An 8,075-nucleotide genomic window follows, 5' to 3' on the forward strand; every position below is an offset into this window, starting at 1 on the left:
TTAAGCTGAGCGGGACTCGATGCTGATGTTGATCCTGCATCCGCACACTGAGAAGTTTCTTCACCTCCTCCCTCACTTTTCCACGCTTCTTCGATATTATTGTTGACATCATCGGCACAGCAGACTTCACATGTTCCACGATCCTGTCCTTGTTCTTTAGAACCGTGCCGATGGTTGAACAATTCATGTTATAAGAACGAGCGATGTCTACCATCTTTTTGCCTCACTCCACTCTCTATTTTCACTTTTGTTTCCATCCTTATTGCTTGGCGCTTCTTAGCAGTATCAGCTACATCACCGCTGCTTTTACGCTTGCTTCTGGACATCCTGGGCTTGAAATAAAGATACTGTACTACTGTACTCTATACAGTACTGTACAGTAAAGTACACAAAAGCACAACCACTTGTAGCAGATGCACGCACATGACAATGTACGCCAGACGTGTGAACTAACTTGCGTGACCGGACATGCGAATTCACGTCCGCATCTTTGGAAGTTCGCAACTTGGAGGTCAGTATGCAGGGGACTTACTGTATATGGCAGTAAGTATGCTCCAGACTAAATTTATTACTCCCATTATAGATCGCCAACCCTGCTCTACCCTCAATGAATACATCAACTCTATAGGTGACAGTTCTTCTTTTGATTAAATTAATCAGTAAATCACTCCAGTTTTATCCTCCAAATTTACCATTGATCCATACTTTTCTTTCCATTTTCCCTGTCATTAATTTGTCCAACACAATTTAATTCAATTCACTGAGTGCCTACTATGTGCTAGGCAGAGTTCTGGAACTGAAGGATAGTATCTCTGTCTTTAAGTAGCTCACAGGGTACTAGAAAGGAAGATATTCCAGAGAACACATTACCATCCAGAAGCATCAGTAAAAACACAATACACAGGCAGTCCCGAGGAGGGAGTGAGCAGCTCAGCCCACAGGGGTTTGGGGGAGCTCCCCAGAGGGGGGCTGCACTGAAGCAGAGTCTTGAAGGATGATGAGAAGGTAGCTGACTGGGGGGCCAAACTAAGTGGAGGCAGGGAAGGAGGGGAAGGTGTGCCAAGCAATGGAGACCACATGGGGGCATGAAACAAGCAAAATGAAATCCCATCACTTTATTTCTGGACTAGCAAAACAGCCACCAGCCAGTCTAAATTCTCTCCCGTATCCAATTCCTCCTGAACATTGTTGACAAAAAAGTCCTCCAACAGCATAACTTTGGTCATCCCCATTGCCCTTCTCAAGAGCCTATACTGTCATACATTATGCCTAAACTTCAGGCTCTTACTTAAGGACCTTATGACCTGTTTCCACCTTTCCTTATCTTCCCTATTACTTACCCAACTGCCCTCAAAAACTTCTAATGACTCTACTCCTTTTCCGACAGGAGGTTAAACCTCACCTTACACCTCTGTTATGCCATTCCACAACCAAATTCTATCCATGCTTAGGACCCAGGCCCTGTGCCACATGTTCTTGTTCCTCCTTTACCTGCTCCGGCTGCCAAAATTACTGGGCAATTGGCATCACAGACTCAGAATTTTATACAGAAAAAACATTCGCCCCATTTAGTCCATCTTCCCCATCTTTCTGTTGACATTCAAGCAGCAATCCATCCCTACCTTCACTCACTCAAGAGATATTTGTGGGCCATCTATTATATGTACTTCTTCTCAAACTAAATGTTCCCACTAAGCTCATTTTCCCTTTCCCCTTCCTCTTCTCCACCACTGCCCTCCAAGCTTTCTTCTCTTCCTGTATTCTATACAGCACATCTCAAGCTGGAAACTTCAGAAGCATCCTCTACTCCTCCCTCTCTCTTAACTTCCTCATCCAACTGGTCACCCAGTTACATTAATTCTTTCTCAGAAAATATATTGAAACTCACTCTGTTACAGCCCCATGATCTTCATAATGTCCCTACTGAACCATTGCAACACCACTTGATTGATCATCTCACCTCTATTCTCTCCACTGCTGTCAGAGAAGTCTTCTCAAAACAGGGTGTCAAACATTTATTGAGGGCCTACATAACTCCAGGCACTGTGCTGGCATGGGGAGTCTAAGTGGGAAGGGAGACATCTTTGACTTCCTCCAAACGTGTGAGCATGTTGACAGAGGGAGCTTTGGCTAATTTAACTTTATATTGCCAGCATATAGCCAATTACCTGTCACATCATCATGGATTCATAGATACTAGTTTGAAAGAATCAGTGAATGAATGGAAAGTTCTAAATGTAGGTGGTGTCTAAAGATGAATGAAACAGCACTCCTGTCTTCAAGAAAGGAAAATTAACTGTGAAGTAAAGACCCAGACAATAATATAGGAAAGTAGTTTGATAAATTGCATGAAATCAGTTGGTGAAGAGTCAGACTTCTCATAGTTTTCACTGTAGTAAAGCAGCTACGTAGAGGGTTGGGGGGTAGCGGTGGCTTCCCTAAACTCATTCTCTGAAAGCGGCCCATTTTCAAAATTTTTTAGGGAAATAAGTTGACCTGGTGCTTGTTAAAATTACTATGACAACACTACCCTGGGAAAGATAGGGTAAGTAAGCATGGGGGGAGGAGAGATCTTCGGCTGTAAAATAAAGAACCAGTAAAAATGACACGCTAGGAAATAAGATGTAGAACTTACCAGGTTCTGACTGGTAGCCACTACCTTCATTTATTCACATGGATTATTTATAAAATGGCAAAAATCCTGGGACAGAAAACAGACATTAGTGGAAAGACTGGTGAAATCTGAATAAATCTGTAATTTAGTTAATAGTAATTTGTCAGTGTTAATGTCTTAATTTTGACAAATGTCTTACAGCTACATGAGCTGTTAACATAAGGGGAAGCTGAGAGGTAGGTACTATCATTGCAACATTTTTGTAAATCTAAAGTCATGCCAGGACTTCCCTGGTGGTGCACTGGTTAAGAATCTGCCTGCCAATGTAGGGGACATGGGTTCGAGCCCTGGTCTGGGAAGATCCCACATGCCGTGGAGCAACTAAGCCCATGCACCACAACTACTGAGCCTGCGCTCTAGAGCCTGCGAGCCACAACTGCTGATCTTGTATGCCACAACTACTGAAGCCCACGCACCTAGAGCCTGCGAGCCACAACTACTGAAGCCCGTGCACCTAGAGCCCATGCTCCACAACACTGCAATGAGAAGCCTGTGCACCGCAACGAAGAGTAGCCCCCACGCAGCAACGAAGACCCAACGCAGCCATAAATAAATAAATAAATAAATAAATAAATAAATAAAATTTAAAAATAAATAAAGTCATGCCAAATAAAAAGTGTATTAAAGTAAATCCCAATTCTGAACTCTTATTTCCACAAGGTACTGGATGAGCAAAGGTCAGTCTATGGTTCTGTCATCAGTGGTCAGACTGGAGGACTCAGGGGGCAGGTAGTCAAAGGAAGGTGTCTTTTTGAAGTTCTCACTTTCCCAAACCAATTCCTATACATTTTCAAGCCTCCCTCCCCAAGCCTGGCCCAAGCCCTGGACTCTCCCCTGCATAGCTGCTCTTGTGGTCCTGTACTGTTATTTAATGAAATACTAAGGCTTGTCTTGCCAGCCTTTTCTCTGAACTCAGATCTTTGCATGGCTGACTTTGGCTCCACAAAAATACCTCCCACCTTGAGTAGCATGCTGCCCTGGCCTCCTATCCATGTCTCTATTATATGACATCATCTTGTTTTAATGTCTTTCCAGAATTTAGCTCCATTAAAGTTACCTTGTTCTCTCACTTGTTTAACTGATTGATATCTGTCTCCCCTCTCTAGGCACTAAGCTCCCTGGAAACAAAGACCTTGCCTGTCTTGTTCACTGCTGATTCCCAGGGCCCGAAACAGTACCTGGAACAGAGTAGATTTTTTTAAATAACAAATGAATACACTTAGAGAAAGGTTATGCACTCTAGTCCCTAGAACCACTGCAATAATCATGACTTGGAGAATTGTGGCAATGCTCCCTAAAATTCTCTCTCATTTTCATATCTGTCAGTTCATTGAAGAAGACATTTCTCAAGCACCTGCCATCTGCTTAAGACAATACCGAGAACCAGGGTCAAGCCATATGAAGGGTGCAACACCCCACTTACTTACAGTAATGCAGCACTTTCCTACACATGAAAGGGTGGTTAATCTTGTAGAAAATAGCATTTGAAAGTCCCTAGGAAAACGTTTCAAGCATCCAAATGCAGTGATTAGAGAGTGAGTCAGTTATTTCTGACAAATTCTAAGGGATTTGTGAAATAGACTGATTTCTTTTCCCAGTGAAGTGCGGCTTTTTTTTTTTTGAATGAGAAGAAATTTTGTACGGACAAATCTGCTTTTTATTATACAGACACTTGTCTAAGCCTTAAGGATCTCAAATGTAATTGAAATAATGGTATGGGTAAGGAATATGGTCCATACTAAATTTAAATATTTCTAGTAGGCAGGTAAAAGACATCATCTCCGCTCCCTGTTCTGCCTGCCTCTAGCCCAGTGCACATGCACAGTGGGTACTGAATGAAGGACTCCACTCCCAGACTAGAGTGTTGGTCCTGTCATGTGCTTCTCTTCTCACTGCACAGTTTACCATGATTGTTTTCCATGTAAGTTCTGTAAGCTCCACAAAGGCGAGCCACATCGATCTTACCCACAGTTCTATTCTCAGAACTTAGCACACACCAATCACATACTCATAGCACAGATATGCTCGGAAAATAATTGCTAAATGAGTTGATAATTGAGAAATGAATATATTCTGGGGAGAGGGACATCTGGGATGGGGAGCCAAGGCAAAAAGTTCTAAAGACTTTTGCAAACATATACTAAATAGATATTAAGATAGGCTCAAGGGCTTCCCTCGTGGCACAGTGGTTGAGAATCTGCCTGCCAATGCAGGGGACACGGGTTCGAGCCCTGGTCTGGGAAGATCCCACAAGCCGCGGAGCAACTGGGCCCGTGAGCCACAACTACTGAGCCTGCGCGTCTGGAGCCTGTGCTCCACAACAAGAGAGGCCGCGAGAGTGAGAGGCCCGCGCACCGTGATGAAGAGTGGCCCTCGCTCACCGCAACTGGAGAAAGCCCTTGCACAGAAACGAGGACCCAACACAGCCAAAAATAAATAAATAAATAAATAAATAAAATTTAAAAGAAAAAAACTTTCCAAAAAAAAAAAGATAGGCTCAAAATATTAAGATATTTTGTCTCAGTGAGAGACAAAAAGATTTTCAGAGGCACATGTTTTTAATTGCCACCTCTCCAAACCTCACAGATATTTTCTGATGTCCAATCCAGTGATACTCATTTGTTTACCAGACCTGGTCTTGGAAATTCACTCTGTTAAAACTCCTACCCCCAGATTTGAGAGTTGATGCAAGGTTATCATCTCTCATCCCTTTCCTAAAAGTCTAGAAAAAATGGCATCAATAGCCTTATATATAGCTACTGAAAGGTTGCCAATCCCTAAAATTAAGCACTTCCATGTACCTTAAGAAAATATGGAAGATATTAGTTGTTGCACCTAAGAGTGATGGATGTGAATTTCAAAGTCACAGACCCAATATTCAGGTGTGTAATCATGTGAATATATGTTTATGTGTATATAGAGAGAATTAGATATGTATGTATATTCTGTGCTCTTTCATGTTGATAGTCAGGTATGACCACAAGAGGAGACAGAGGAGAAGCTCAAGAAAACAAAGTTTATTATACTCACAGGTACTAGAAAGAGGAGGCATGCCACACCATGCAGGACCACATGGGAAAGTCAGCCTCCCATACAGGCAGAAGGGGCAGGACCAAAGGAGGAGCCCAGACCACAGCCTTTATTGGAGGTTCCTCAGGAAAAGCAAGGCAAGGCAAAACAAACAGTTTGCAGTTGACTGGTTTAAATAATTTAGGTGGGCTCTATACTATAGGAGTGGTCCATAGTTGCTTGGTACCTGGCCCTGGGATGGTTAAGGCAGAGGAATATTGCCTCTTGGGGTACACGGGCCAGATGGAGGAGGTATGGCTCTGCATTACTTAGTTTGCATATTAAAGGCATGCTCCTGGCTGAGTCTTTTGCTATCTCTAAAAATTGGCTAGCCCCTGGAGGAGCAATCTCTCTCCAGCCAGAAAGAGTTTTTTAAGATGTCTAAACTTCACAATATACAAAAAAACTTTAAATATAAAAAATACAGTGTATATAGGCAAATATATAAACTGATATATATCAATTTAAATATATATTTAAACTGAGATATGTGTGTATGTATGTATGTATATCTGTGTGTCTGTGGGGGTGAGTGTCTGTGTGTGTGTCTGTGTGTGTGTCTGTGGGTGTGTCTGTGTGTGTGTCTGTGGGTGTGTCTGTCTGTGTGTCTGTGGGGGTGAGTGTCTGTGTGTGTGTCTGTGTGTGTGTCTGTCTGTGTGTCTGTGGGGGTGAGTGTCTGTGTGTGTGTCTGTGTGTGTGTCTGTGGGTGTGTCTGTGTGTCTGTCTGTGTGTCTGTCTGTGTGTGTCTGTGTGTGTGTCTGTGTGTCTGTGGGGGTGAGTGTCTGTGTGTGTGTCTGTGTGTGTGTCTGTGTGTGTGTCTGTGGGGGTGAGTGTCTGTGTGTGTGTCTGTGTGTGTGTCTGTGGGTGTGTCTGTGTGTTTGTCTGTGTGTGTGTCTGTGGGTGTGTCTGTGTGTCTGTCTGTGTGTGTGTCTGTGTGTGTGTGTGTCTGTGTGTCTGTGGGGGTGAGTGTCTGTGTGTGTGTCTGTGTGTGTGTCTGTGGGGGTGAGTGTCTGTGTGTGTGTCTGTGGGTGTGTGTGTCTGTGTGTCTGTCTGTGTGTGTGTCTGTGTGTGTGTCTGTGTGTGTGTCTGTGTGTGTGTCTGTGGGGGTGAGTGTCTGTGTGTGTGTCTGTGGGGGTGAGTGTCTGTGTGTGTGTCTGTGTGTGTGTCTGTGTGTGTGTCTGTGTGTGTGTGTGTCTGTCTGTGTGTGTGTCTGTGTGTGTGTCTGTGTCTGTCTGTGTGCCTGTGTGTCTGTCTGTGTGTGTGTCTGTGTGTGTGTCTGTCTGTGTGTGTGTCTGTGGGTGTGTCTGTGTGTGTGTCTGTGTGTGTGTCTGTGTGTCTGTGTGTGTGTCTGTGTGTGTGTCTGTGGGGGTGACTGTGTGTGTGTCTGTGTGTGTGTCTGTGTGTGTCTGTGTGTGTGTGTGTCTGTCTGTGTGTGTGTCTGTGTGTGTGTCTGTCTGTGTGTGTGTCTGTGTGTGTGTCTGTGGGGGTGAGTGTCTGTGTGTGTGTCTGTGGGTGTGTCTGTGTGTGTGTCTGTGTGTGTCTGTGGGTGTGTCTGTGTGTGTGTCTGTGTGTGTGTCTGTGTGTCTGTGTGTGTGTCTGTGTGTCTGTGTGTCTGTGTGTGTGTCTGTGTGTGTGTCTGTGGGTGTGTCTGTGTGTCTGTGTGTCTGTGTGTGTGTCTGTGTGTGTGTCTGTGTGTCTGTCTGTGTGTGTGTCTGTGTGTCTGTCTGTCTGTGTGTGTGTCTGTCTGTGTGTCTGTGTGTGTGTCTGTGTGTGTGTCTGTGTGTGTGTCTGTGGGTGTGTGCCAGTTTAAATTTCTGACTCACCTGTTAACCCACCGAATTAGTAACAACTTAAGCACATCATGGTTTGTCTCAATTTCTAGTCCAACTCAATGTGATTTCTCAGTCAGTTTATTTACATTCTGTTTAAACTCCCTCCCAAGTTTTCGCCCTCTCTCTTTTTCCCTATGATATGTCTAATCCCTATGAGCTCATGCTCTGCCACTCCAAGTGAACAAATTATTCTAGCTTTCATTAACCCTTCCAATATCGTTCAGCTCAAATTGATTATTGCCAAGGGGAATTTGAACCCATTAGGACCAATTTTTAAAGAAAAATGTGACTTTCTACAAGAACTATCCCAAATTTTTAATGTTGGCAACATTTTTTTTTTAATGTACCCTCTTCCACATACACAAAAATGTCTACTGGCCAGCCAGATTGTAATTTCTGTCCTGACTTTTGAAGGGTCTGTGGGTATGAGCTTTGGGGATTATAAACCTTCATTTTTCAAACTGCAGCCAATCCTTTAATAGAGTAGTAAAATCAATTTA

This window comes from Lagenorhynchus albirostris, chromosome 6 (genome assembly GCF_949774975.1).
Source record: "Lagenorhynchus albirostris chromosome 6, mLagAlb1.1, whole genome shotgun sequence".
Classification (NCBI taxonomy): Eukaryota; Metazoa; Chordata; class Mammalia; order Artiodactyla; family Delphinidae; genus Lagenorhynchus; species Lagenorhynchus albirostris.